Source organism: Rhipicephalus microplus, unplaced genomic scaffold, assembly GCF_043290135.1.
Source record: "Rhipicephalus microplus isolate Deutch F79 unplaced genomic scaffold, USDA_Rmic scaffold_62, whole genome shotgun sequence".
NCBI lineage: Eukaryota > Metazoa > Arthropoda > Arachnida > Ixodida > Ixodidae > Rhipicephalus > Rhipicephalus microplus.
Window position 1 is genome coordinate 1,371,571 of NW_027464635.1, and position 23,498 is coordinate 1,395,068.

The 23,498-nt window shown below is 46.1% G+C and overlaps 40 non-coding genes across 40 annotated transcripts; all 40 read right to left on the reverse strand.

Moving 5' to 3' along the window:
• Nucleotides 1–158: 158 nt before the first annotated feature.
• On the reverse strand, nucleotides 159–232 carry TRNAT-AGU (transfer RNA threonine (anticodon AGU)). Its single transcript has one exon. It is a non-coding gene; the product is annotated as a tRNA-Thr (tRNA).
• A 425-nt stretch (nucleotides 233–657) lies between these two features.
• TRNAT-GGU (transfer RNA threonine (anticodon GGU)) lies at nucleotides 658–731 on the reverse strand. The gene has a single exon. It is a non-coding gene; the product is annotated as a tRNA-Thr (tRNA).
• A 938-nt stretch (nucleotides 732–1,669) lies between these two features.
• On the reverse strand, nucleotides 1,670–1,743 carry TRNAT-AGU (transfer RNA threonine (anticodon AGU)). The gene has a single exon. It is a non-coding gene; the product is annotated as a tRNA-Thr (tRNA).
• A 265-nt stretch (nucleotides 1,744–2,008) lies between these two features.
• Nucleotides 2,009–2,082, reverse strand: TRNAT-AGU (transfer RNA threonine (anticodon AGU)). Its single transcript has one exon. It is a non-coding gene; the product is annotated as a tRNA-Thr (tRNA).
• Nucleotides 2,083–3,018: 936 nt separating this feature from the next.
• Nucleotides 3,019–3,092, reverse strand: TRNAT-GGU (transfer RNA threonine (anticodon GGU)). Its single transcript has one exon. It is a non-coding gene; the product is annotated as a tRNA-Thr (tRNA).
• A 423-nt stretch (nucleotides 3,093–3,515) lies between these two features.
• TRNAT-GGU (transfer RNA threonine (anticodon GGU)) lies at nucleotides 3,516–3,589 on the reverse strand. The gene has a single exon. It is a non-coding gene; the product is annotated as a tRNA-Thr (tRNA).
• A 93-nt stretch (nucleotides 3,590–3,682) lies between these two features.
• Nucleotides 3,683–3,756, reverse strand: TRNAT-AGU (transfer RNA threonine (anticodon AGU)). The gene has a single exon. It is a non-coding gene; the product is annotated as a tRNA-Thr (tRNA).
• Nucleotides 3,757–3,851: 95 nt separating this feature from the next.
• Nucleotides 3,852–3,925, reverse strand: TRNAS-AGA (transfer RNA serine (anticodon AGA)). Its single transcript has one exon. It is a non-coding gene; the product is annotated as a tRNA-Ser (tRNA).
• A 426-nt stretch (nucleotides 3,926–4,351) lies between these two features.
• TRNAS-AGA (transfer RNA serine (anticodon AGA)) lies at nucleotides 4,352–4,425 on the reverse strand. Its single transcript has one exon. It is a non-coding gene; the product is annotated as a tRNA-Ser (tRNA).
• Nucleotides 4,426–5,535: 1,110 nt separating this feature from the next.
• On the reverse strand, nucleotides 5,536–5,609 carry TRNAT-AGU (transfer RNA threonine (anticodon AGU)). The gene has a single exon. It is a non-coding gene; the product is annotated as a tRNA-Thr (tRNA).
• Nucleotides 5,610–5,705: 96 nt separating this feature from the next.
• Nucleotides 5,706–5,779, reverse strand: TRNAT-AGU (transfer RNA threonine (anticodon AGU)). The gene has a single exon. It is a non-coding gene; the product is annotated as a tRNA-Thr (tRNA).
• A 426-nt stretch (nucleotides 5,780–6,205) lies between these two features.
• On the reverse strand, nucleotides 6,206–6,279 carry TRNAS-AGA (transfer RNA serine (anticodon AGA)). Its single transcript has one exon. It is a non-coding gene; the product is annotated as a tRNA-Ser (tRNA).
• A 590-nt stretch (nucleotides 6,280–6,869) lies between these two features.
• TRNAT-GGU (transfer RNA threonine (anticodon GGU)) lies at nucleotides 6,870–6,945 on the reverse strand. Its single transcript has one exon. It is a non-coding gene; the product is annotated as a tRNA-Thr (tRNA).
• A 262-nt stretch (nucleotides 6,946–7,207) lies between these two features.
• TRNAS-AGA (transfer RNA serine (anticodon AGA)) lies at nucleotides 7,208–7,281 on the reverse strand. The gene has a single exon. It is a non-coding gene; the product is annotated as a tRNA-Ser (tRNA).
• A 264-nt stretch (nucleotides 7,282–7,545) lies between these two features.
• On the reverse strand, nucleotides 7,546–7,619 carry TRNAT-AGU (transfer RNA threonine (anticodon AGU)). The gene has a single exon. It is a non-coding gene; the product is annotated as a tRNA-Thr (tRNA).
• A 264-nt stretch (nucleotides 7,620–7,883) lies between these two features.
• Nucleotides 7,884–7,957, reverse strand: TRNAS-AGA (transfer RNA serine (anticodon AGA)). The gene has a single exon. It is a non-coding gene; the product is annotated as a tRNA-Ser (tRNA).
• Nucleotides 7,958–8,718: 761 nt separating this feature from the next.
• On the reverse strand, nucleotides 8,719–8,792 carry TRNAT-AGU (transfer RNA threonine (anticodon AGU)). Its single transcript has one exon. It is a non-coding gene; the product is annotated as a tRNA-Thr (tRNA).
• Nucleotides 8,793–8,887: 95 nt separating this feature from the next.
• Nucleotides 8,888–8,961, reverse strand: TRNAS-AGA (transfer RNA serine (anticodon AGA)). The gene has a single exon. It is a non-coding gene; the product is annotated as a tRNA-Ser (tRNA).
• A 1,445-nt stretch (nucleotides 8,962–10,406) lies between these two features.
• TRNAT-AGU (transfer RNA threonine (anticodon AGU)) lies at nucleotides 10,407–10,480 on the reverse strand. The gene has a single exon. It is a non-coding gene; the product is annotated as a tRNA-Thr (tRNA).
• Nucleotides 10,481–10,575: 95 nt separating this feature from the next.
• TRNAT-AGU (transfer RNA threonine (anticodon AGU)) lies at nucleotides 10,576–10,649 on the reverse strand. The gene has a single exon. It is a non-coding gene; the product is annotated as a tRNA-Thr (tRNA).
• A 95-nt stretch (nucleotides 10,650–10,744) lies between these two features.
• On the reverse strand, nucleotides 10,745–10,818 carry TRNAT-AGU (transfer RNA threonine (anticodon AGU)). Its single transcript has one exon. It is a non-coding gene; the product is annotated as a tRNA-Thr (tRNA).
• Nucleotides 10,819–12,768: 1,950 nt separating this feature from the next.
• On the reverse strand, nucleotides 12,769–12,842 carry TRNAT-AGU (transfer RNA threonine (anticodon AGU)). The gene has a single exon. It is a non-coding gene; the product is annotated as a tRNA-Thr (tRNA).
• A 264-nt stretch (nucleotides 12,843–13,106) lies between these two features.
• Nucleotides 13,107–13,180, reverse strand: TRNAT-AGU (transfer RNA threonine (anticodon AGU)). Its single transcript has one exon. It is a non-coding gene; the product is annotated as a tRNA-Thr (tRNA).
• A 604-nt stretch (nucleotides 13,181–13,784) lies between these two features.
• Nucleotides 13,785–13,858, reverse strand: TRNAS-AGA (transfer RNA serine (anticodon AGA)). The gene has a single exon. It is a non-coding gene; the product is annotated as a tRNA-Ser (tRNA).
• Nucleotides 13,859–14,463: 605 nt separating this feature from the next.
• TRNAT-AGU (transfer RNA threonine (anticodon AGU)) lies at nucleotides 14,464–14,537 on the reverse strand. The gene has a single exon. It is a non-coding gene; the product is annotated as a tRNA-Thr (tRNA).
• A 775-nt stretch (nucleotides 14,538–15,312) lies between these two features.
• Nucleotides 15,313–15,386, reverse strand: TRNAT-AGU (transfer RNA threonine (anticodon AGU)). Its single transcript has one exon. It is a non-coding gene; the product is annotated as a tRNA-Thr (tRNA).
• Nucleotides 15,387–15,980: 594 nt separating this feature from the next.
• On the reverse strand, nucleotides 15,981–16,054 carry TRNAT-GGU (transfer RNA threonine (anticodon GGU)). The gene has a single exon. It is a non-coding gene; the product is annotated as a tRNA-Thr (tRNA).
• A 93-nt stretch (nucleotides 16,055–16,147) lies between these two features.
• On the reverse strand, nucleotides 16,148–16,221 carry TRNAT-AGU (transfer RNA threonine (anticodon AGU)). The gene has a single exon. It is a non-coding gene; the product is annotated as a tRNA-Thr (tRNA).
• A 95-nt stretch (nucleotides 16,222–16,316) lies between these two features.
• TRNAS-AGA (transfer RNA serine (anticodon AGA)) lies at nucleotides 16,317–16,390 on the reverse strand. The gene has a single exon. It is a non-coding gene; the product is annotated as a tRNA-Ser (tRNA).
• Nucleotides 16,391–17,499: 1,109 nt separating this feature from the next.
• Nucleotides 17,500–17,573, reverse strand: TRNAT-AGU (transfer RNA threonine (anticodon AGU)). Its single transcript has one exon. It is a non-coding gene; the product is annotated as a tRNA-Thr (tRNA).
• Nucleotides 17,574–17,670: 97 nt separating this feature from the next.
• TRNAT-AGU (transfer RNA threonine (anticodon AGU)) lies at nucleotides 17,671–17,744 on the reverse strand. Its single transcript has one exon. It is a non-coding gene; the product is annotated as a tRNA-Thr (tRNA).
• Nucleotides 17,745–18,507: 763 nt separating this feature from the next.
• Nucleotides 18,508–18,581, reverse strand: TRNAS-AGA (transfer RNA serine (anticodon AGA)). Its single transcript has one exon. It is a non-coding gene; the product is annotated as a tRNA-Ser (tRNA).
• A 605-nt stretch (nucleotides 18,582–19,186) lies between these two features.
• On the reverse strand, nucleotides 19,187–19,260 carry TRNAT-AGU (transfer RNA threonine (anticodon AGU)). The gene has a single exon. It is a non-coding gene; the product is annotated as a tRNA-Thr (tRNA).
• Nucleotides 19,261–20,034: 774 nt separating this feature from the next.
• On the reverse strand, nucleotides 20,035–20,108 carry TRNAT-AGU (transfer RNA threonine (anticodon AGU)). Its single transcript has one exon. It is a non-coding gene; the product is annotated as a tRNA-Thr (tRNA).
• A 425-nt stretch (nucleotides 20,109–20,533) lies between these two features.
• On the reverse strand, nucleotides 20,534–20,607 carry TRNAT-GGU (transfer RNA threonine (anticodon GGU)). Its single transcript has one exon. It is a non-coding gene; the product is annotated as a tRNA-Thr (tRNA).
• A 93-nt stretch (nucleotides 20,608–20,700) lies between these two features.
• On the reverse strand, nucleotides 20,701–20,774 carry TRNAT-AGU (transfer RNA threonine (anticodon AGU)). Its single transcript has one exon. It is a non-coding gene; the product is annotated as a tRNA-Thr (tRNA).
• A 95-nt stretch (nucleotides 20,775–20,869) lies between these two features.
• TRNAS-AGA (transfer RNA serine (anticodon AGA)) lies at nucleotides 20,870–20,943 on the reverse strand. The gene has a single exon. It is a non-coding gene; the product is annotated as a tRNA-Ser (tRNA).
• Nucleotides 20,944–21,208: 265 nt separating this feature from the next.
• On the reverse strand, nucleotides 21,209–21,282 carry TRNAS-AGA (transfer RNA serine (anticodon AGA)). The gene has a single exon. It is a non-coding gene; the product is annotated as a tRNA-Ser (tRNA).
• Nucleotides 21,283–21,717: 435 nt separating this feature from the next.
• Nucleotides 21,718–21,791, reverse strand: TRNAT-AGU (transfer RNA threonine (anticodon AGU)). Its single transcript has one exon. It is a non-coding gene; the product is annotated as a tRNA-Thr (tRNA).
• A 600-nt stretch (nucleotides 21,792–22,391) lies between these two features.
• On the reverse strand, nucleotides 22,392–22,465 carry TRNAT-AGU (transfer RNA threonine (anticodon AGU)). The gene has a single exon. It is a non-coding gene; the product is annotated as a tRNA-Thr (tRNA).
• Nucleotides 22,466–23,498: the final 1,033 nt, after the last annotated feature.

Below are 23,498 nucleotides of genomic sequence, written 5' to 3' on the forward strand. Positions count from 1 at the left end.
GATTCGAACTCACGATCTCCTGTTTACTAGACAGGCGCTTTAACCAACTAAGCCACGGCGCCTGCGCAGCATCTTGTTCAGGCAGTGACACTATCTGAAGTATTTCGAACTATACTTCGAAAACAAAAAAACTAGAGAGACGTTAGTCTTGACTCTCGAGGCACCGGTGAGATTCGAACTCACGATCCCCTGTTTACTACACAGGCGCTTTAACCAACTAAGCCACGGCGCCTGCGCAGCGTCTTGTTCAGGCAGTGACACCATCAGAAGTATTTCGAACTAAACTTCGAAAAAGAAAAACTAGAGAGACGTTTGTCTTGACTCTCGAGGCACCGCTGAGATTCGAACTCACGATCTCCTGTTTACTAGAAAGGCGCTTTAACTAACTAAGCCACGGCGCCTGCGCAGCGTTTTGTTCAGGCAGTGACACCATCAGAAGTATTTCGAACTAAACTTCCAAAAACAAAAGTACTGAAAGTTGGGCGAGTTGGTACTCGATCTTTGCATAAAGACGTACACGGACACAAGAAAAAGAGGCAAACAACACGGGCGCCCGTGTTGTTTGCCTCTTTTGCTTGTGTCCGTGTACGTGTTTGCGCAAAAAAGTCATGAATGTTCGAAAACAAAAAACTAGAGAGACGTCAGTCTTGACTCCCGAGGCATTGGTGAGATTCGAACTCACGATCTCCTGTTTACCAGACAGGCGCTTTAACTAACTAAGCCACGGCGCCCGCAGCGTCTCGTTCAGGCAGTGACACAATCAGAAGTATTTCGAACTATACTTCGAAAACAAAAAACTAGAGAGACGTTAGTCTTGACTCTCGAGGCACCGGTGAGATTCGAACTCATGATCTCCTGTTTACTAGACAGGCGCTTCAACCAACTAAGCCACGGCGCCTGCGCAGCCTGTTGTTCAGGCAGTGACACCATCAGAAGTATTTCGAACTAAACTTCAAAAACAAAAAGCTAGAGAGATGTTTGTCTTGACTCTCGAGGCACCGGTGAGATTTGAACTCACAATCTCCTGTTTTCTTGACAGGCGCTTTAACTAAAGAAGCCACGGCGCCTGCGCAGCGTCTTGTTCAGGCAGTGACACCATCAGAAGTATTTCGAACTAAACTTCGAAAACAAAAAAACTAGAGAGACGTTTGTCTTTACTCTCGAAGCACCGGTGAGATTCGAACTCACGATCTCTTGTTTACTAGCCAGGCGCTTTAACCAACTAAGCCATGGCGCCTGCGTGGCGTCTCGTTGAGGCAGTGACATCATTAGAAGTATTTCGAACTATACTTCGAAAACAAAAAATTAGAGAAATTTGTCTTGTTTCTCGAGGTACAGATGAGATTCAAGCTCACTATCTCCTGTTTACTAGACAGGTGAGATAACGAACTAAGACACGGTGACTGCGCAGCATCTTCTTCAGGCAGTGACACCATTAGAAGCATTTTATATTATACTTCAAAAACAAAAAAACTAGAGAGAGTTTTGTCTTGACTCTCGAGGCACCGGTGAGATTCGAACTCACGATCTCCTGTTTACTAGACAGGCGCTTTAACTAGAGAAGCCACGGCGCCTGCGCAGCGTCTTGTTCAGGCAGTGACACCATCAGAAGTATTTGGAACTAAACTTCGAAAACAAAAAACTAGAGAGACGTTAGTCTTGACTCCCGAGGCACCGGTGAGATTCGAACTCACGATCTCCTGTTTACTAGACAGGCGCTTTAACTAACTAAGCCACGGCGCCTGCGCAGCATCTTGTTCAGGCAGTGACACTATCTGAAGTATTTCGAACTATACTTCGAAAACAAAAAAACTAGAGAGACGTTTGTCTTGACTCTCGAGGCACCGGTAGATTCGAACACACGATCTCCTGTTTACTAGACAGGCGCTTTAACCAACTAAGCCACGGCGCCTGCGCAGCGTCTTGTTCAGGCAGTGACACCATCAGAAGTATTTCGAACTAAACTTCGAAAACAAAAAAACTAGAGAGACGTTTGTCTTGGCTCTCGAGGCACCGCTGAGATTCGAACTCATAATCTCCTGTTTACTAGACAGGCGCTTTAACCAACTTAGCCACGGCGCCTGCGCAGCGTCATGCTCAGGCAGTGACACCATCAGAAGTATTTCGAACTAAACTTCGAAATCAAAAAACTAGAAAGACGTTTGTCTTGACTCTCGAGGAACCGGTGAGATTCCAACTCACGATCTCCTGTTTACTAGACAGGCGCTTTAACTAAAGAAGCCACGGCGCCTGCGCAGCGTCTTGTTCAGGCAGTGACACCATCAGAAGTATTTCGAACTAAACTTCGAAAACAAAAAACTAGAGAGACGTTTGTCTTTACTCTCGAAGCACCGGTGAGATTCGAACTCACGATCTCTTGTTTACTAGCCAGGCGCTTTAACCAACTAAGCCATGGCGCCTGCGTGGCGTCTAGTTGAGGCAGTGACACCATTAGAAGTATTTCGAACTATACTTCGAAAACAAAAAATTACAGAAATTTGTCTTGTTTCTCGAGGTACCGATGAGATTTGAGCTCACTATCTCCTGCTTACTAGACAGGTGAGATAACGAATTAAGACACGGTCACTGCGCAGCATCTTCTTACGGCAGTGACACCATTAGAAGCATTTTATATTATACTTCAAAAATAAAAAAACTAGAGAGAATTTTGTCTTGACTCTCGAGGCACCGGTGAGATTCGAACTCACGATCTCCTGTTTACTAGACAGGCGCTTTAACTAGAGAAGCCACGGCGCCTGCGCAGCGTCTTGTTCAGGCAGTGACACCATCAGAAGTATTTGGAACTAAACTTCGAAAACAAAAGTACTGAAAGTTGGGCGAGTTGGTACTCGATCATTACTTCTTTGCGCAAAGACGTACACGGACACAAGAAAAAGAGGCAAACAACACGGGCGCCCGTGTTGTTTGCCTCTATTATTGTGTCCGTGTACGTGTTTGCGTAAAAAAGTCATGACTGTTCGAAAACAAAAACTAGAGAGACGTCAGTCTTGACTCCCGAGGCACCGGTAAGATTCGAACTCACGATCTCCTGTTTACCAGACAGGCGCTTTAACTAACTAAGCCACTGCGCCTGCAGCGTCTTGTTCAGGCAGTGACACCATCAGAAGTATTTCGAACTATACTTCGAAAACAAAAAAACTAGAGAGACGTTTGTCTTGACTCTCGAGGCACCGCTGAGATTCGAACTCACGATCTCCTGTTTACTAGAAAGGCGCTTTAAGTAACTAAGCCACGGCGCCTGCGCAGCGTTTTGTTCAGGCAGTGACACCATCAGAAGTATTTCGAACTAAACTTCGAAAAGAAAAGTACTGAAAGTTGGGCGAGTTGGTACTCGATCTTTGCGCAAAGACGTACACGGACACAAGAAAAAGAGGCAAACAACACGGGCGCCCGTGTTGTTTGCCTCTTTTGCTTGTGTCCGTGTACGTGTTTGCGCAAAAAAGTCATGAATGTTCGAAAACAAAAAACTAGAGAGACGTCAGTCTCGACTCCCGAGGCACTGGTGAGATTCGAACTCACGATCTCCTGATTACCAGACAGGCGCTTTAACTAACTAAGCCACGGCGCCCGCAGCGTCTCGTTCAGGCAGTGACACCATCAGAAGTATTTCGAACTATACTTCGAAAACAAAAAACTAGAGAGACGTTAGTCTTGACTCTCGAGGCACCAGTGAGATTCGAACTCATGATCTCCTGTTTACTAGACAGGCGCTTTAACCAACTAAGCCACGGCGCCTGCGCAGCCTGTTGTTCAGGCAGTGACACCATCAGAAGTATTTCGAACTAAACTTCGAAAACAAAAAGCTAGAGAGATGTTTGTCTTGACTCCCGAGGCACCGGTGAGATTTGAACTCACGATCTCCTGTTTTCTTGACAGGCGCTTTAACCAACTAAGCCACGGCACCTGTGCAGCGTCTTGTTCAGGCAGTGACACCATCAGAAGTATTTCGAAATAAACTTCGAAAACAAAAAAACTATAGAGACGTTAGTCTTGACTCCCGAGGCACCGGTGAGATTCGAACTCACAATATCCTGCTTACTAGACAGGCGCTTTAACTAACTAAGCCAAGGGCGCCTGCGCAGCGTTTTGTTCAGGCAGTGACACCATCAGAAGTATTTCGAAATAAACTTCGAAAACAAAAGTACTGAAAGTTGGGCGAGTTGGTAATCGATCTTTGCGCAAAGACGTACACGGACACAAGAAAAAGAGGCTAACAACACGGGCGCCCGTGTTGTTTGCCTCTTTTGCTTGTGCCCGTGTACGTGTTTGCGCAAAAAAGTCATAAATGTTCGAAAACAAAAAACTAGAGAGACGTCAGTCTTGACTCTCGAGGCACCGGTGAGATTTGAACTCACGATCTCCTGTTTTCTTGACAGGCGCTTTAACCAACTAAGCCATGGCACCTGTGCAACGTCTTGTTCAGGCAGTGACACCATCAGAAGTATTTCGAAATAAACTTCGAAAACAAAAAAACTAGAGAGACGTTAGTCTTGACTCCCGAGGCACCGGTGAGATTTGAACTCACAATCTCCTGTTTACTAGACAGGCGCTTTAACTAACTAGGCCACGGCGCCTGCGCAGCGTCTTGTTCAGGCCGTGGCACCATCTGAAGTATTTCGAACTATACTTCGAAAACAAAAAAACTAGAGAGACGTTTGTCTTGACTCTCGAGGCACCGGTAGATTCGAACTCACGATCTCCTGTTTACTAGACAGGCGCTTTAACCAACTAAGCCACGGCGCCTGCGCAGCGTCTTATTCAGGCAGTGACACCATCAGAAGTATTTCGAACTAAACTTCGAAAACAAAAAAACTAGAGAGAGTTTTGTCTTGACTCTCGAGGCACCGGTGAGATTCGAACTCACGATCTCCTGTTTACTAGACAGGCGCTTTAACTAAAAAAGCCACGGCGCCTGCGCAGCGTCTTGTTCAGGCAGTGACACCATCAGAAGTATTTCGAACTAAACTTCGAAAACAAAAAACTAGAGAGACGTTTGTCTTTACTCTCGAAGCACCGGTGAGATTGAAACTCACGATCTCTTGTTTACTAGCCAGGCGCTTTAACCAACTAAGCCATGGCGCCTACGTGGCGTCTCGTTGAGGCAGTGACATCATTAGAAGTATTTCGAACTATACTTCGAAAACAAAAAATTAGAGAAATTTGTCTTGTTTCTAGAGGTACAGATGAGATTCGAGCTCACTATCTCCTGTTTACTAGACAGGTGAGATAACGAACTAAGACACGGTGACTGCGCAGCATCTTCTTCAGGCAGTGACACCATTAGAAGCATTTTATAATATACTTCAAAAACAAAAAAACTAGAGAGAGTTTTGTCTTGACTCTCGAGGCACCGGTGAGATTCGAACTCACGATCTCCTGTTTACTAGACAGGCGCTTTAACTAGAGAAGCCACGGCGCCTGCGCAGCGTCTTGTTCAGGCAGTGACACCATCAGAAGTATTTGGAACTAAACTTCGAAAACAAAAAACTAGAGAGACGTTAGTCTTGACTCCCGAGGCACCGGTGAGATTCGAACTCACAATCTCCTGTTTACTAGACAGGCGCTTTAACTAACTAAGCCACGGCGCCTGCGCAGCATCTTGTTCAGGCAGTGACACTATCTGAAGTATTTCGAACTATACTTCGAAAACAAAAAAACTAGAGAGACGTTAGTCTTGACTCTCGAGGCACCGGTGAGATTCGAACTCACGATCCCCTGTTTACTAAGCAGGCGCTTTAACCAACTAAGCCACGGCGCCTGCGCAGCGTCTTGTTCAGGCAGTGACACCGTCAGAAGTATTTCGAACTAAACTTCGAAAACAAAAAAAACTAGAGAGACGTTTGTCTTGACTCTCGAGGCACCTCTGAGATTCGAACTCACGATCTCCTGTTTACTAGAAAGGCGCTTTAACTAACTAAGCCACGGCGCCTGCGCAGCGTTTTGTTCAGGCAGTGACACCATCAGAAGTATTTCGAAATAAACTTCGAAAACAAAAGTACTGAATGTTGGGCGAGTTGGTAATCGATCTTTGCGCAAAGACGTACACGGACACAAGAAAAAGAGGCAAACAACACGGGCGCCCGTGTTGTTTGCCTCTTTTGCTTGTGCCCGTGTACGTGTTTGCGCAAAAAAGTCATGAATGTTCGAAAACAAAAAACTAGAGAGACGTCAGTCTTGACTCTCGAGGCACCGGTGAGATTTGAACTCACGATCTCCTGTTTTCTTGACAGGCGCTTTAACCAACTAAGCCATGGCACCTGTGCAACGTCTTGTTCAGGCAGTGACACCATCAGAAGTATTTCGAAATAAACAAAAAAACTAGAGAGACGTTCTTGACTCCCGAGGCACCGGTGAGATTCGAACTCACAATCTCCTGTTTACTAGACAGGCGCTTTAACTAACTAGGCCACGGCGCCTGCGCAGCGTCTTGTTCAGGCCGTGGCACCATCTGAAGTATTTCGAACTATACTTCGAAAACAAAAAAACTAGAGAGACGTTTGTCTTGACTCTCGAGGCACCGGTAGATTCGAACTCACGATCTCCTGTTTACTAGACAGGCGCTTTAACCAACTAAGCCACGGCGCCTGCGCAGCGTCTTATTCAGGCAGTGACACCATCAGAAGTATTTCGAACTAAACTTCGAAAACAAAAAAACTAGAGAGAATTTTGTCTTGACTCTCGAGGCACCGGTGAGATTCGAACTCACGATCTCCTGTTTACTAGACAGGCGCTTTAACTAAAGAAGCCACGGCGCCTGCGCAGCGTCTTGTTCAGGCAGTGACACCATCAGAAGTATTTCGAACTAAACTTCGAAAACAAAAAACTAGAGAGACGTCAGTCTTGACTCCCGACGCACTGGTGAGATTCGAACTCACGATCTCCTGTTTACCAGACAGGCGCTTTAACTAACTAAGCCACGGCGCCCGCAGCGTCTCGTTCAGGCAGTGACACCATCAGAAGTATTTCGAACTATACTTCGAAAACAAAAAACTAGAGAGACGTTAGTCTTGACTCTCGAGGCACCGGTGAGATTCGAACTCATGATCTCCTGTTTACTAGACAGGCGCTTCAACCAACTAAGCCACGGCGCCTGCGCAGCCTGTTGTTCAGGCAGTGACACCATCAGAAGTATTTCGAACTAAACTTCAAAAACAAAAAGCTAGAGAGATGTTTGTCTTGACTCTCGAGGCACCGGTGAGATTTGAACTCACGATCTCCTGTTTTCTTGACAGGCGCTTTAACCAACTAAGCCACGGCGCCTGCGCAGCGTCTTGTTAAGGCAGTGGCATCATCTGAAGTATTTCGAACTATACTTCGAAAACAAAAAAACTAGAGAGACGTTTGTCTTGACTCTCGAGGCACCGGTAGATTCGAACTCACGATCTCCTGTTTACTAGACAGGCGCTTTAACCAACTAAGCCACGGCGCCTGCGCAGCGTCTTGTTCAGGCAGTGACACCATCAGAAGTATTTCGAACTAAACTTCGAAAACAAAAAGCTAGAGAGATGTTTGTCTTGAGTCTCGAGGCACCGGTGAGATTTGAACTCACGATCTCCTGTTTACTAGACAGGCGCTTTAACCAACTAAGCCACGGCACCTGTGCAGCGTCTTGTTCAGGCAGTGACACCATCAGAAGTTTTTCGAACTAAACTTCGAAAACAAAAAAACTAGAGAGACGTTTGTCTTGACTCTCGAGGCACCGGTAGATTCGAACTCAGGATCTCCTGTTTACTAGACAGGCGCTTTAACCAACTAAGCCACGGCGCCTGCGCAGCGTCTTGTTCAGGCAGTGACACCATCAGAAGTATTTCGAACTAAACTTCGAAAACAAAAAGCTAGAGAGATGTTTGTCTTGACTCTCGAGGCACCGGTGAGATTTGAACTCACGATCTCCTGTTTTCTTGACAGGCGCTTTAACCGACTAAGCCACGGCGCCTGCGCAGCGTCTTGTTCAGGCAGTGACACCATCAGAAGTATTTCGAACTAAACTTCGAAAACAAAAAACTAGAGAGATGTTAGTCTTGATTCCCGAGGCACCGGTGAGATTCGAACTCATGATCTCCTGTTTACTAGACAGGCGCTTTAACTAACTAAGCCACGGCGCCTGCGCAGCATCTTGTTCAGGCAGTGACACTATCTGAAGTATTTCGAACTATACTTCGAAAACAAAAAAACTAGAGAGACGTTTGTCTTGACTCTCGAGGCACCGCTGAGATTCGAACTCACGATCTCCTGTTTACTAGAAAGGCGCTTTAAGTAACTAAGCCACGGCGCCTGCGCAGCGTTTTGTTCAGGCAGTGACACCATCAGAAGTATTTCGAACTAAACTTCGAAAAGAAAAGTACTGAAAGTTGGGCGAGTTGGTACTCGATCTTTGCGCAAAGACGTACACGGACACAAGAAAAAGAGGCAAACAACACGGGCGCCCGTGTTGTTTGCCTCTTTTGCTTGTGTCCGTGTACGTGTTTGCGCAAAAAAGTCATGAATGTTCGAAAACAATAAACTAGAGAGACGTCAGTCTTGACTCCCGAGGCAATGGTGAGATTCGAACTCACGATCTCCTGATTACCAGACAGGCGCTTTAACTAACTAAGCCACGGCGCCCGCAGCGTCTCGTTCAGGCAGTGACACCATCAGAAGTATTTCGAACTATACTTCGAAAACAAAAAACTAGAGAGACGTTAGTCTTGACTCTCGAGGCACCGGTGAGATTCGAACTCATGATCTCCTGTTTACTAGACAGGCGCTTTAACCAACTAAGCCACGGCGCCTGCGCAGCCTGTTGTTCAGGCAGTGACACCATCAGAAGTATTTCGAACTAAACTTCGAAAACAAAAAGCTAGAGAGATGTTTGTCTTGACTCCCGAGGCACCGGTGAGATTTGAACTCACGATCTCCTGTTTTCTTGACAGGCGCTTTAACCAACTAAGCCACGGCACCTGTGCAGCGTCTTGTTCAGGCAGTGACACCATCAGAAGTATTTCGAAATAAACTTCGAAAACAAAAAAACTATAGAGACGTTAGTCTTGACTCCCGAGGCACCGGTGAGATTCGAACTCACAATATCCTGCTTACTAGACAGGCGCTTTAACTAACTAGGCCACGGCGCCTGCGCAGCGTCTTGTTCAGGCAGTGGCACCATCTGAAGTATTTCGAACTATACTTCGAAAACAAAAAAACTAGAGAGACGTTTGTCTTGACTCTCGAGGCACCGGTAGATTCGAACACACGATCTCCTGTTTACTAGACAGGCGTTTTAACCAACTAAGCCACGGCGCCTGCGCAGCGTCTTGTTCAGGCAGTGACACCATCAGAAGTATTTCGAACTAAACTTCGAAAACAAAAAAAACTAGAGAGACGTTTGTCTTGGCTCTCGAGGCACCGCTGAGATTCGAACTCATTATCTCCTGTTTACTAGACAGGCGCTTTAACCAACTTAGCCACGGCGCCTGCGCAGCGTCATGCTCAGGCAGTGACACCATCAGAAGTATTTCGAACTAAACTTCGAAATCAAAAAACTAGAAAGACGTTTGTCTTGACTCTCGAGGCACCGGTGAGATTCGAACTCACGATCTCTTGTTCACTAGCCAGGCGCTTTAACCAACTAAGCCATGGCGCCTGCGTGGCGTCTCGTTGAGGCAGTGACACCATTAGAAGTATTTCGAACTATACTTCGAAAACAAAAAATTAGAGAAATTTGTCTTGTTTCTCGAGGTACCGATGAGATTTGAGCTCACTATCTCCTGCTTACTAGACAGGTGAGATAACGAATTAAGACACGGTGACTGCGCAGCATCTTCTTACGGCAGTGACACCATTAGAAGCATTTTATATTATACTTCAAAAATAAAAAAACTAGAGAGAGTTTTGTCTTGACTCTCGAGGCACCGGTGAGATTCGAACTCACGATATCCTGTTTATTAGACAGGCGCTTTAACTAGAGAAGCCACGGCGCCTGCGCAGCGTCTTGTTCAGGCAGTGACACCATCAGAAGTATTTGGAACTAAACTTCGAAAACAAAAGTACTGAAAGTTGGGCGAGTTGGTACTCGATCATGACTTCTTTGCGCAAAGACGTACACGGACACAAGAAAAAGAGGCAAACAACACGGGCGCCCGTGTTGTTTGCCTCTTTTGCTTGTGTCCGTGTACGTGTTTGCGTAAAAAAGTCATGACTGTTCGAAAACAAAAACTAGAGAGACGTCAGTCTTGACTCCCGAGGCACCGGTAAGATTCGAACTCACAATCTCCTGTTTACCAGACAGGCGCTTTAACTAACTAAGCCCCTGCGCCTGCGGCGTCTTGTTCAGGCAGTGACACCATCAGAAGTATTTCGAACTATACTTCGAAAACAAAAAACTAGAGAGAGGTTAGTCTTGACTCTCGCGGCACCGGTGAGATTCGAACTCATGATCTCCTGTTTACTAGACAGGCGCTTTAACCAACTAAGCCACGGCGCTTTCGCAGCCTGTTGTTCAGGCAGTGACACCATCAGAAGTATTTCGAACTAAACTTCGAAAACAAAAAGCTAGAGAGATGTTTGTCTTGACTCTCGAGGCACCGGTGAGATTTGAACTCACGATCTCCTGTTTACTAGACAGGCGCTTTAACCAACTAAGCCACGGCACCTGTGCAGCGTCTTGTTCAGGCAGTGACACCATCAGAAGTATTTCGAACTAAACTTCGAAAACAAAAAACTAGAGAGACGTTAGTCTTGACTCCCGAGGCACCGGTGAGATTCGAACTCACGATCTCCTGTTTACTAGACAGGCGCTTTAACTAACTAAGCCACGGCGCCTGCGCAGCATCTTGTTCAGGCAGTGACACTATCTGAAGTATTTCGAACTAAACTTCGAAAACAAAAAAACTAGAGAGACGTTTGTCTTGACTCTCGAGGCACCACTGAGATTCGAACTCACGATCTCCTAGTTTACTAGAAAGGCGCTTTAACGAACTAAGCCACGGCGCCTGCGCAGCGTTTTGTTCAGGCAGTGACACCATCAGAAGTATTTCGAACTAAACTTCGAAAACAAAAGTACTGAAAGTTGGGCGAGTTGGTACTCGATCTTTGCGCAAAGACATACACGGACACAAGAAAAAGAGGCAAACAACACGGGCGCCCGTGTTGTTTGCCTCTTTTGCTTGTGTCCGTGTACGTGTTTGCGCAAAAAAGTCATGAATGTTCGAAAACAAAAAACTAGAGAGACGTCAGTCTTGACTCCCGAGGCACTTGTGAGATTCGAACTCATGATCTCCTGTTTACCAGACAGGCGCTTTAACTAACTAAACCACGGCGCCCGCAGCGTCTCGTTCAGGCAGTGACACCATCAGAAGTATTTAGAACTATACTTCGAAAACAAAAAACAAGAGAGACGTTAGTCTTGACTCTCGAGGCACCGGTGAGATTCGAACTCATGATCTCCTGTTTACTAGACAGGCGCTTCAACCAACTAAGCCAGGGCGCCTGCGCAGCCTGTTGTTCAGGCAGTGGCACCATCAGAAGTATTTCGAACTAAACTTCAAAAACAAAAAGCTAGAGAGATGTTTGTCTTGACTCTCGAGGCACCGGTGAGATTTGAACTCACGATCTCCTGTTTTCTTCACAGGCGCTTTAACCAACTAAGCCACGGCACCTGTGCAGCGTCTTGTTCAGGCAGTGATACCATCAGAATTATTTCGAAATAAACTTCGAAAACAAAAAAAACTAGAGAGACGTTAGTCTTGACTCTCGAGGCACCGGTAGATTCGAACTCACGATCTCCTGTTTACTACACAGGCGCTTTAACCAACTAAGCCACGGCGCCTGCGCAGCATCTTGTTCAGGCAGTGACACTATCTGAAGTATTTCGAACTATACTTCGAAAACAAAAAAACTAGAGAGACGTTAGTCTTGACTCTCGAGGCACCGGTGAGATTCGAACTCACGATCCCCTGTTTACTACACAGGCGCTTTAACCAACTAAGCCACGGCACCTGTGCAGCGTCTTGTTCAGGCAGTGATACCATCAGAATTATTTCGAAATAAACTTCGAAAACAAAAAAAACTAGAGAGACGTTAGTCTTGACTCCCGAGGCACCGGTGAGATTCGAACTCACAATCTCCTGTTTACTAGACAGGCACTTTAACTAACTAGGCCACGGCGCCTGCGCAGCGTCTTGTTCAGGCAGTGGCACCATCTGAAGTATTTCGAACTATACTTCGAAAACAAAAAAACTAGAGAGACATTTGTCTTGACTCTCGAGGCACCGGGAGATTCGAACTCACGATCTCTTGTTTACTAGACAGGCGCTTTAACCAACTAAGCCACGGCGCCTGCGCAGCGTCTAGTTCAGGCAGTGACACCATCAGAAGTATTTCGAACTATACTTCGAAAACAAAAAAACTAGAGAGACGTTAGTCTTGACTCTCGAGGCACCGGTGAGATTCGAACTCACGATCCCCTGTTTACTACACAGGCGCTTTAACTAACTAGGCCACGGCGCCTGCGCAGCGTCTTGTTCAGGCAGTGGCACCATATGAAGTATTTCGAACTATACTTCGAAAACAAAAAAACTAGAGAGACGTTTGTCTTGACTCTCGAGGCACCGGTAGATTCGAACTCACGATCTCCTGTTTACTAGACAGGCGCTTTAACCAACTAAGCCACGGCGCCTGCGCAGCGTCTTGTTCAGGCAGTGACACCATCAGAAGTATTTCGAACTAAACTTCGAAAACAAAAAGCTAGAGAGATGTTTGTCTTGACTCTCGAGGCACCGGTGAGATTTGAACTCACGATCTCCTGTTTACTAGACAGGCGCTTTAACCAACTAAGCCACGGCACCTGTGCAGCGTCTTGTTCAGGCAGTGACACCATCAGAAGTTTTTCGAACTAAACTTCGAAAACAAAAAACTAGAGAGATGTTTGTCTTGACTCTCGAGGCACCGGTGATATTTGAACTCACGATCTCCTGTTTACTAGACAGGCGCTTTAACCAACTAAGCCACGGCACCTGTGCAGCGTCTTGTTCAGGCAGTGACACCATCAGAAGTATTTCGAACTAAACTTCGAAAACAAAAAACTAGAGAGACGTTAGTCTTGACTCCCGAGGCACCGGCGAGATTCGAACTCACGATCTCCTGTTTACTAGACAGGCGCTTTAACTAACTAAGCCACGGCGCCTGCGCAGCATCTTGTTCAGGCAGTGACACTATCTGAAGTATTTCGAACTATACTTCGAAAACAAAAAAACTAGAGAGGCGTTAGTCTTGACTCTCGAGGCACCGGTGAGATACGAACTCACGATCCCCTGTTTACTACACAGGCGCTTTAACCAACTAAGCCACGGCGCCTGCGCAGCGTCTTGTTCAGGCAGTGACACCATCAGAAGTATTTTGAACTAAACTTCGAAAACAAAAAAACTAGAGAGACGTTTGTCTTGACTCTCGAGGCACCGCTGAGATTCGAACTCACGATCTCCTGTTTACTAGAAAGGCGCTTTAACTAACTAAGCCACGGCGCCTGCGCAGCGTTTTGTTCAGGCAGTGACACCATCAGAAGTATTTCGAACTATACTTCGAAAACTAAAAACTAGAGAGACGTTAGTCTTGACTCTCGAGGCACCGGTGAGATTCGAACTCGAGATCTCCTATTTACTAGACAGGCGCTTTAACCAACTAAGCCACGGCGCCTGCGCAGCCTGTTGTTCAGGCAGTAACACCATCAGAAGTATTTTGAACTAAACTTCGAAAACAAAAAGCTAGAGAGATGTTTGTCTTGACTCTCGAGGCAGCGGTGAGATTTGAACTCACGATCTCCTGTTTTCTTGACAGGCGCTTTAACCAACTAAGCCACGGCACCTGTGCAGCGTCTTGTTCAGGCAGTGACACCATCAGAAGTATTTCGAAATAAACTTCGAAAACAAAAAAACTAGAGAGACGTTAGTCTTGACTCCCGAGGCACCGGTGAGATTAGAACTCACAATCTCCTGTTTACTAGACAGGCGCTTTAACTAACTAGGCCACGGCGCCTGCGCAGCGTCCTGTTCAGGCAGTGGCACCATCTGAAGTATTTCGAACTATACTTCGAAAACAAAAAAAACTAGAGAGACGTTTGTCTTGACTCTCGAGGCACCGGTAGATTCGAACTCACGATCTCCTGTTTACTAGACAGGCGCTTTAACCAACTAAGTCACGGCGCCTGCGCAGCGTCTTGTTCAGGCAGTGACACCATCAGAAGTATTTCGAACTAAACTTCGAAAACAAAAAAACTAGAGAGACGTTTGTCTTTGCTCTCGAGGCACCGCTGAGATTCGAACTCATAATCTACTGTTTACTAGACAGGCGCTTTAACCAACTAAGCCACGGCACCTGTGCAGCGTCTTGTTCAAGCAGTGACACCATCAGAAGTATTTCGAACTAAACTTCGAAAACAAAAAACTAGAGAGACGTTAGTCTTGACTCCCGAGGCACCGGTGAGATTCGAACTCACGATCTCCTGTTTACTAGACAGGCGCTTTAACTAACTAAGCCACGGCGCCTGCGCAGCATCTTGTTCAGGCAGTGACACTATCTGAAGTATTTCGAACTATACTTCGAAAACAAAAAAACTAGAGAGACGTTAGTCTTGACTCTCGAGGCACCGGTGAGATTCGAACTCACGATCCCCTGTTTACTACACAGGCGCTTTAACGAACTAAGCCACGGCGCCTGCGCAGCGTCTTGTTCAGGCAGTGACACCATCAGAAGTATTTCGAAATAAACTTCGAAAACAAAAAAACTAGAGAGACGTTAGTCTTGACTCCCGAGGCACCGGTGAGATTAGAACTCACAATCTCCTGTTTACTAGACAGGCGCTTTAACTAACTAGGCCACGGCGCCTGCGCAGCGTCTTGTTCAGGCAGTGGCACCATCTGAAGTATTTCGAACTATACTTCGAAAACAAAAAAAAACTAGAGAGACGTTTGTCTTGACTCTCGAGGCACCGGTAGATTCGAACTCACGATCTCCTGTTTACTAGACAGGCGCTTTAACCAACTAAGTCACGGCGCCTGCGCAGCGTCTTGTTCAGGCAGTGACACCATCAGAAGTATTTCGAACTAAACTTCGAAAACAAAAAAACTAGAGAGACGTTTGTCTTGGCTCTCGAGGCACCGCTGAGATTGGAACTCATAATCTACTGTTTACTAGACAGGCGCTTTAACAACTAAGCCACGGCACCTGTGCAGCGTCTTGTTCAAGCAGTGACACCATCAGAAGTATTTCGAACTAAACTTCGAAAACAAAAAACTAGAGAGACGTTAGTCTTGACTCCCGAGGCACCGGTGAGATTCGAACTCACGATCTCCTGTTTACTAGACAGGCGCTTTAACTAACTAAGCCACGGCGCCTGCGCAGCATCTTGTTCAGGCAGTGACACTATCTGAAGTATTTCGAACTATACTTCGAAAACAAAAAACTAGAGAGACGTTAGTCTTGACTCTCGAGGCACCGGTGAGATTCAAACTCACGATCCCCTGTTTACTACACAGGCGCTTTAACCAACTAAGCCACGGCGCCTGCGCAGCGTCTTGTTCAGGCAGTGACACCATCAGAAGTATTTCGAACTAAACTTCGAAAACAAAAAAACTAGAGAGACGTTTGTCTTGACTCTCGAGGCACCGCTGAGATTCGAACTCACGATCTCCTGTTTACTAGAAAGGCGCTTTAACTAACTAAGCCACGGCGCCTGCGCAGCGTTTTGTTCAGGCAGTGACACCATCAGAAGTATTTCGAACTAAACTTCGAAAACAAAAGTACTGAAAGTTGGGCGAGTTGGTACTCGATCTTTGCGCAAAGACGTACACGGACACAAGATAAAGAGGCAAACAACACGGGCGCCCGTGTTGTTTGCCTCTTTTGCTTGTGTCCGTGTACGTGTTTGCGCAAAAAAGTCATGAATGTTCGAAAACAAAAAACTAGAGAGACGTCAGTCTTGACTCCCGAGGCACTGGTGAGATTCGAACTCACGATCTCCTGATTACCAGACAGGCGCTTTAACTAACTAAGCCACGGCGCCCGCAGCGTCTCGTTCAGGCAGTGACACCATCAGAAGTATTTCGAACTATACTTCGAAAACTAAAAACTAGAGAGACGTTAGTCTTGACTCTCGAGGCACCGGTGAGATTCGAACTCATGATCTCCTGTTTACTAGACAGGCGCTTTAACCAACTAAGCCACGGCGCCTGCGCAGCCTGTTGTTCAGGCAGTGACACCATCAGAAGTATTTCGAACTAAACTTCGAAAACAAAAAGCTAGAGAGATGTTTGTCTTGACTCTCGAGGCACCGGTGAGATTTGAACTCACGATCTCCTGTTTTCTTGACAGGCGCTTTAACCAACTAAGTCACGGCACCTGTGCAGCGCCTTGTTCAGGCAGTGACACCATCAGAAGTATTTCGAAATAAACTTCGAAAACAAAAAAACTAGAGAGACGTTAGTCTTGACTGCCGAGGCACCGGTGAGATTCGAACTCACAATCTCCTCTTTACTAGACAGGCGCTTTAACAAACTAGGCCACGGCGCCTGCGCAGCGTCTTGTTCAGGCAGTGGCACCATCTGAAGTATTTCGAACTATACTTCGAAAATAAAAAAACTAGAGAGACGTTTGTCTTGACTCTCGAGGCACCAGTAGATTCGAACTCACGATCTCCTGTTTACTAGACAGGCGCTTTAACCAACTAAGCCACGGCGCCTGCGCAACGTCTTGTTCAGGCAGTGACACCATCAGAAGTATTTCGAACTAAACTTCGAAAACAAAAAAACTAGAGAGACGTTTGTCTTGGCTCTCGAAGCACCGCTGAGATTCGAACTCATATTCTCCTGTTTACTAGACAGGCGCTTTAACCAACTAAGCCACGGCGCCTGCGCAGCGTCTTGTTCAGGCAGTGACACCATCAGAAGTATTTCGAACTAAACTTCGAAAACAAAAAACTAGAGAGACGTTTGTCTTTACTCTCGAAGCACCGGTGAGATTCGAACTCACGATCTCTTGTTTACTAGCCAGGCGCTTTAACCAACTAAGCCATGGCGCCTGCGTGGCGTCTCGTTGAGGCAGTGACATCATTAGAAGTATTTCGAACTATACTTCGAAAACAAAAAATTAGAGAAATTTGTCTTGTTTCTCGAGGTACAGATGAGATTCGAGCTCACTATCCCCTGTTTACTAGACAGGTGAGATAACGAACTAAGACACGGTGACAGCGCAGCATCTTCTTCAGGCTGTGACACCATTAGAAGCATTTTATATTATACTTCAAAAATAAAAAACTAGAGAGAGTTTTGTCTTGACTCTCGAGGCACCGGTGAGATTCGAACTCACGATCTCCTGTTTACTAGACAGGCGCTTTAACTAGAGAAGCCACGGCGCCTGCGCAGCGTCTTGTTCAGGCAGTGACACCATCAGAAGTATTTGGAACTAAACTTCGAAAACAAAAAACTAGAGAGACGTTAGTCTTGACTCCCGAGGCACCGGTGAGATTCGAACTCACGATCTCCTGTTTACTAGACAGGCGCTTTAACTAACTAAGCCACGGCGCCTGCGCAGCATCTTGTTCAGGCAGTGACACTATCTGAAGTATTTCGAACTATACTTCGAAAACAAAAAAAACAAGAGAGACGTTAGTCTTGACTCTCGAGGCACCGGTGAGATTCGAACTCACGATCCCCTGTTTACTAATCAGGTGCTTTAACCAACTAAGCCACGGCGCCTGCGCAGCGTCTTGTTCAGGCAGTGACACCATCAGAAGTATTTCGAACTAAACTTCGAAAACAAAAAAACTAGAGAGACGTTTGTCTTGACTCTCGAGGCACCGCTGAGATTCGAACTCACGATCTCCTGTTTACTAGAAAGGCACTTTAACTAACTAAGCCACGGCGCCTGCGCAGCGTTTTGTTCAGGCAGTGACACCATCAGAAGTATTTCGAAATAAACTTCGAAAACAAAAGTACTGAAAGTTGGGCGAGTTGGTAATCGATCTTTGCGCAAAGACGTACACGGACACAAGAAAAAGAGGCAAACAACACGGGCGCCCGGGTTGTTTGCCTCTTTTGCTTGTGTCCGTGTACGTGTTTGCGCAAAAAAGTCATGAATGTTCGAAAACAAAAAACTAGAGAGACGTCAGTCTTGACTCCCGAGGCACTGGTGAGATTCGAACTCACGATCTCCTGTTTACTAGAAAGGCGCTTTAACTAACTAAGCCACGGCGCCTGCGCAGCGTTTTGTTCAGGCAGTGACACCATCAGAAGTATTTCGAACTATACTTCGAAAACTAAAAACTAGAGAGACGTTAGTCTTGACTCTCGAGGCACCGGTGAGATTCGAACTCGAGATCTCCTATTTACTAGACAGGCGCTTTAACCAACTAAGCCACGGCGCCTGCGCAGCCTGTTGTTCAGGCAGTAACACCATCAGAAGTATTTTGAACTAAACTTCGAAAACAAAAAGCTAGAGAGATGTTTGTCTTGACTCTCGAGGCACCGGTGAGATTTGAACTCACGATCTCCTGTTTTCTTGACAGGCGCTTTAACCAACTAAGCCACGGCACCTGTGCAGCGTCTTGTTCAGGCAGTGACACCATCAGAAGTATTTCGAAATAAACTTCGAAAACAAAAAAACTAGAGAGACGTTAGTCTTGACTCCCGAGGCACCGGTGAGATTAGAACTCACAATCTCCTGTTTACTAGACAGGCGCTTTAACTAACTAGGCCACGGCGCCTGCGCAGCGTCCTGTTCAGGCAGTGGCACCATCTGAAGTATTTCGAACTATACTTCGAAAACAAAAAAAACTAGAGAGACGTTTGTCTTGACTCTCGAGGCACCGGTAGATTCGAACTCACGATCTCCTGTTTACTAGACAGGCGCTTTAACCAACTAAGTCACGGCGCCTGCGCAGCGTCTTGTTCAGGCAGTGACACCATCAGAAGTATTTCGAACTAAACTTCGAAAACAAAAAAACTAGAGAGACGTTTGTCTTTGCTCTCGAGGCACCGCTGAGATTCGAACTCATAATCTACTGTTTACTAGACAGGCGCTTTAACCAACTAAGCCACGGCACCTGTGCAGCTTCTTGTTCAAGCAGTGACACCATCAGAAGTATTTCGAACTAAACTTCGAAAACAAAAAACTAGAGAGACGTTAGTCTTGACTCCCGAGGCACCGGTGAGATTCGAACTCACGATCTCCTGTTTACTAGACAGGCGCTTTAACTAACTAAGCCACGGCGCCTGCGCAGCATCTTGTTCAGGCAGTGACACTATCTGAAGTATTTCGAACTATACTTCGAAAACAAAAAAACTAGAGAGACGTTAGTCTTGACTCTCGAGGCACCGGTGAGATTCGAACTCACGATCCCCTGTTTACTACACAGGCGCTTTAACGAACTAAGCCACGGCGCCTGCGCAGCGTCTTGTTCAGGCAGTGACACCATCAGAAGTATTTCGAAATAAACTTCGAAAACAAAAAAACTAGAGAGACGTTAGTCTTGACTCCCGAGGCACCGGTGAGATTAGAATTCACAATCTCCTGTTTACTAGACAGGCGCTTTAACTAACTAGGCCACGGCGCCTGCGCAGCGTCTTGTTCAGGCAGTGGCACCATCTGAAGTATTTCGAACTATACTTCGAAAACAAAAAAAACTAGAGAGACGTTTGTCTTGACTCTCGAGGCACCGGTAGATTCGAACTCACGATCTCCTGTTTACTAGACAGGCGCTTTAACCAACTAAGTCACGGCGCCTGCGCAGCGTCTTGTTCAGGCAGTGACACCATCAGAAGTATTTCGAACTAAACTTCGAAAACAAAAAAACTAGAGAGACGTTTGTCTTGGCTCTCGAGGCACCGCTGAGATTGGAACTCATAATCTACTGTTTACTAGACAGGCGCTTTAACAACTAAGCCACGGCACCTGTGCAGCGTCTTGTTCAAGCAGTGACACCATCAGAAGTATTTCGAACTAAACTTCGAAAACAAAAAACTAGAGAGACGTTAGTCTTGACTCCCGAGGCACCGGTGAGATTCGAACTCACGATCTCCTGTTTACTAGACAGGCGCTTTAACTAACTAAGCCACGGCGCCTGCGCAGCATCTTGTTCAGGCAGTGACACCATCAGAAGTATTTCGAACTAAACTTCGAAAACAAAAAAACTAGAGAGACGTTTGTCTTGACTCTCGAGGCACCGCTGAGATTCGAACTCACGATCTCCTGTTTACTAGAAAGGCGCTTTAACTAACTAAGCCACGGCGCCTGCGCAGCGTTTTGTTCAGGCAGTGACACCATCAGAAGTATTTCGAACTAAACTTCGAAAACAAAAGTACTGAAAGTTGGGCGAGTTGGTACTCGATCTTTGCGCAAAGACGTACACGGACACAAGATAAAGAGGCAAACAACACGGGCGCCCGTGTTGTTTGCCTCTTTTGCTTGTGTCCGTGTACGTGTTTGCGCAAAAAAGTCATGAATGTTCGAAAACAAAAAACTAGAGAGACGTCAGTCTTGACTCCCGAGGCACTGGTGAGATTCGAACTCACGATCTCCTGATTACCAGACAGGCGCTTTAACTAACTAAGCCACGGCGCCCGCAGCGTCTCGTTCAGGCAGTGACACCATCAGAAGTATTTCGAACTATACTTCGAAAACTAAAAACTAGAGAGACGTTAGTCTTGACTCTCGAGGCACCGGTGAGATTCGAACTCATGATCTCCTGTTTACTAGACAGGCGCTTTAACCAACTAAGCCACGGCGCCTGCGCAGCCTGTTGTTCAGGCAGTTACACCATCAGAAGTATTTCGAACTAAACTTCGAAAACAAAAAGCTAGAGAGATGTTTGTCTTGACTCTCGAGGCACCGGTGAGATTTGAACTCACGATCTCCTGTTTTCTTGACAGGCGCTTTAACCAACTAAGTCACGGCACCTGTGCAGCGCCTTGTTCAGGCAGTGACACCATCAGAAGTATTTCGAAATAAACTTCGAAAACAAAAAAACTAGAGAGACGTTAGTCTTGACTCTCGAGGCACCGGTGAGATTCGCACTCATGATCTCCTGTTTACTACACAGGCGCTTCAACGAACTAAGCCACGGCGCCTGCGCAGCCTGTTGTTCAGGCAGTGACACCATCAGAAGTATTTCGAACTAAACTTCAAAAACAAAAAGCTAGAGAGATGTTTGTCTTGACTCTCGAGGCACCGGTGAGATTTGAACTCACGATCTCCTGTTTTCTTGACAGGCGCTTTAACCAACTAAGCCACGGCACCTGTGCAGCGTCTTGTTCAGGCAGTGACACCATCAGAAGTATTTCGAAATAAACTTCGAAAACAAAAAAACTAGAGAGACGTTAGTCTTGACTCCCGAGGCACCGGTGAGATTCAAACTCACAATCTCCTGTTTACTAGACAGGCGCTTTAACTAACTAGGCCACGGCGCCTGCGCAGCGTCTTGTTCAGGCAGTGGCACCATCTGAAGTATTTCGAACTATACTTCGAAAACAAAAAAACTAGAGAGACGTTTGTCTTGACTCTCGAGGCACCGGTAGATTCGAACTCACGATCTCCTGTTTACTAGACAGGCGCTTTAACCAACTAAGCCACGGCGCCTGCGCAGCGTCTTGTTCAGGCAGTGACACCATCAGAAGTATTTCGAACTAAACTTCGAAAACAAAAAAACTAGAGAGACGTTTGTCTTGACTCTCGAGGCACCGCTGAGATTCGAACTCATAATCTCCTGTTTACTAGACAGGCGCTTTAACCAACTAAGCCACGGCGCCTGCGCAGCGTCTTGCTCAGGAAGTGACACCATCAGAAGTATTTCGAACTAAACTTCGAAAACAAAAAACTAGAGAGACGTTTGTCTTTACTCTCGAAGCACCGGTGAGATTCGAACTCACGATCTCTTGTTTACTAGCCAGGCGCTTTAACCAACTAAGCCATGGCGCCTGTGTGGCGTCTCGTTGAGGCAGTGACATCATTAGAAGTATTTCGAACTATACTTCGAAAACAAAAAATTAGAGAAATTTGTCTTGTTTCTCGAGGTACAGATGAGATTCGAGCTCACTATCTCCTGTTTACTAGACAGGTGAGATAACGAACTAAGACACGGTGACTGCGCAGCATCTTCTTCAGGCAGTGACACCATTAGAAGCATTTTATATTATACTTCAAAAACAAAAAAACTAAAGAGAGTTTTGTCTTGACTCTCGAGGCACCGGTGAGATTCGAACTCACGATCTCCTGTTTACTAGACAGGCGCTTAACTAGAGAAGCCACGGCGCCTGCGCAGCGTCTTGTTCAGGCAGTGACACCATCAGAAGTATTTGGAACTATACTTCGAAAACAAAAAACTAGAGAGACGTTAGTCTTCACTCTCGAGGCACCGGTGAGATTCGAACTCACGATCTCCTGTTTACTAGAAAGGCGCTTTAACCAACTAAGCCACGGCGCCTTTTTTTTTCTTTATTGCCTGTTTTCGGCTCACGTAAACATACACATATTAAGAGATAATTACACAACACAACACAAAACATTGTAAAAACCGTGGCTCAAACGATGTGGCCACGCATCTGTTAAAATGTTTTATTCGTCGATAGTAATTCGACGCGCGGCAACCATTCTGGGGTGAATTCCTGCAACTTTTGTTCATCCACAAAATTTCTTATATACTCTTTGAAGTACTGGGTGGGTGCTCGTGCATCTACATCAAAGTACATGGCTGCCATCCTGGATTTCCAAATGCTATGAAGAGCCATAAGCATTATCATATCATATGGGGTACCATCGTCACTTTGTATTTGCAAATAGCGGATGCCATATGCATCAACGGGGAAGTCTTTTTTGATCGTGCGCTGGAGCACGTCCCAAAGAAAGATAGCATCCCAGCAGTCAATGAATACATGCTCAATTGTCTCCTCCTTTCTGCATATTATGCAATGCGTGCCCCAAGGAACGTAGAATCCCTTTGCAGCCATCCAGGTTTTGACGGTCAGCGTACCGGTAAGTAAATTAAACAAGAAATTTTTAGCACTTGGCGATATTTTCATCGCCTTGACGCGCTTTAGTACAGTGTGGCCATGGCATACATTGTAAAGGGACCGATACAAAGGCACTGGTAAAAACACATCACATAGGTCCTTGTACAACCTTCTTCGTCGGACTTGACTCAAGTATTCAAGTGAAAACCGCACTGACAGAAACCTACAAGAAAGTACAACTTCGCGGAGAAAGCCATAAACACCACCAGGTACGCTGCAGGTTGATGCTACCATGTTAGGCAAGTGTTGCCCAAGGCGAAGTTGACAGACAGTGCGAAGGAATGGGTTGTCGACGTCTCTAAAGAAACAAAACCGATTGACTACCTGTCTTAAAAACAAATGCGACAAGCCCAGTCCTCCATTTCGCACTCGAAGAAATAAATTGGTCCGACTCGATCTTTCCCAAGACGATTCCCACACAAAGACAGCGAACACATGGTGAAATTT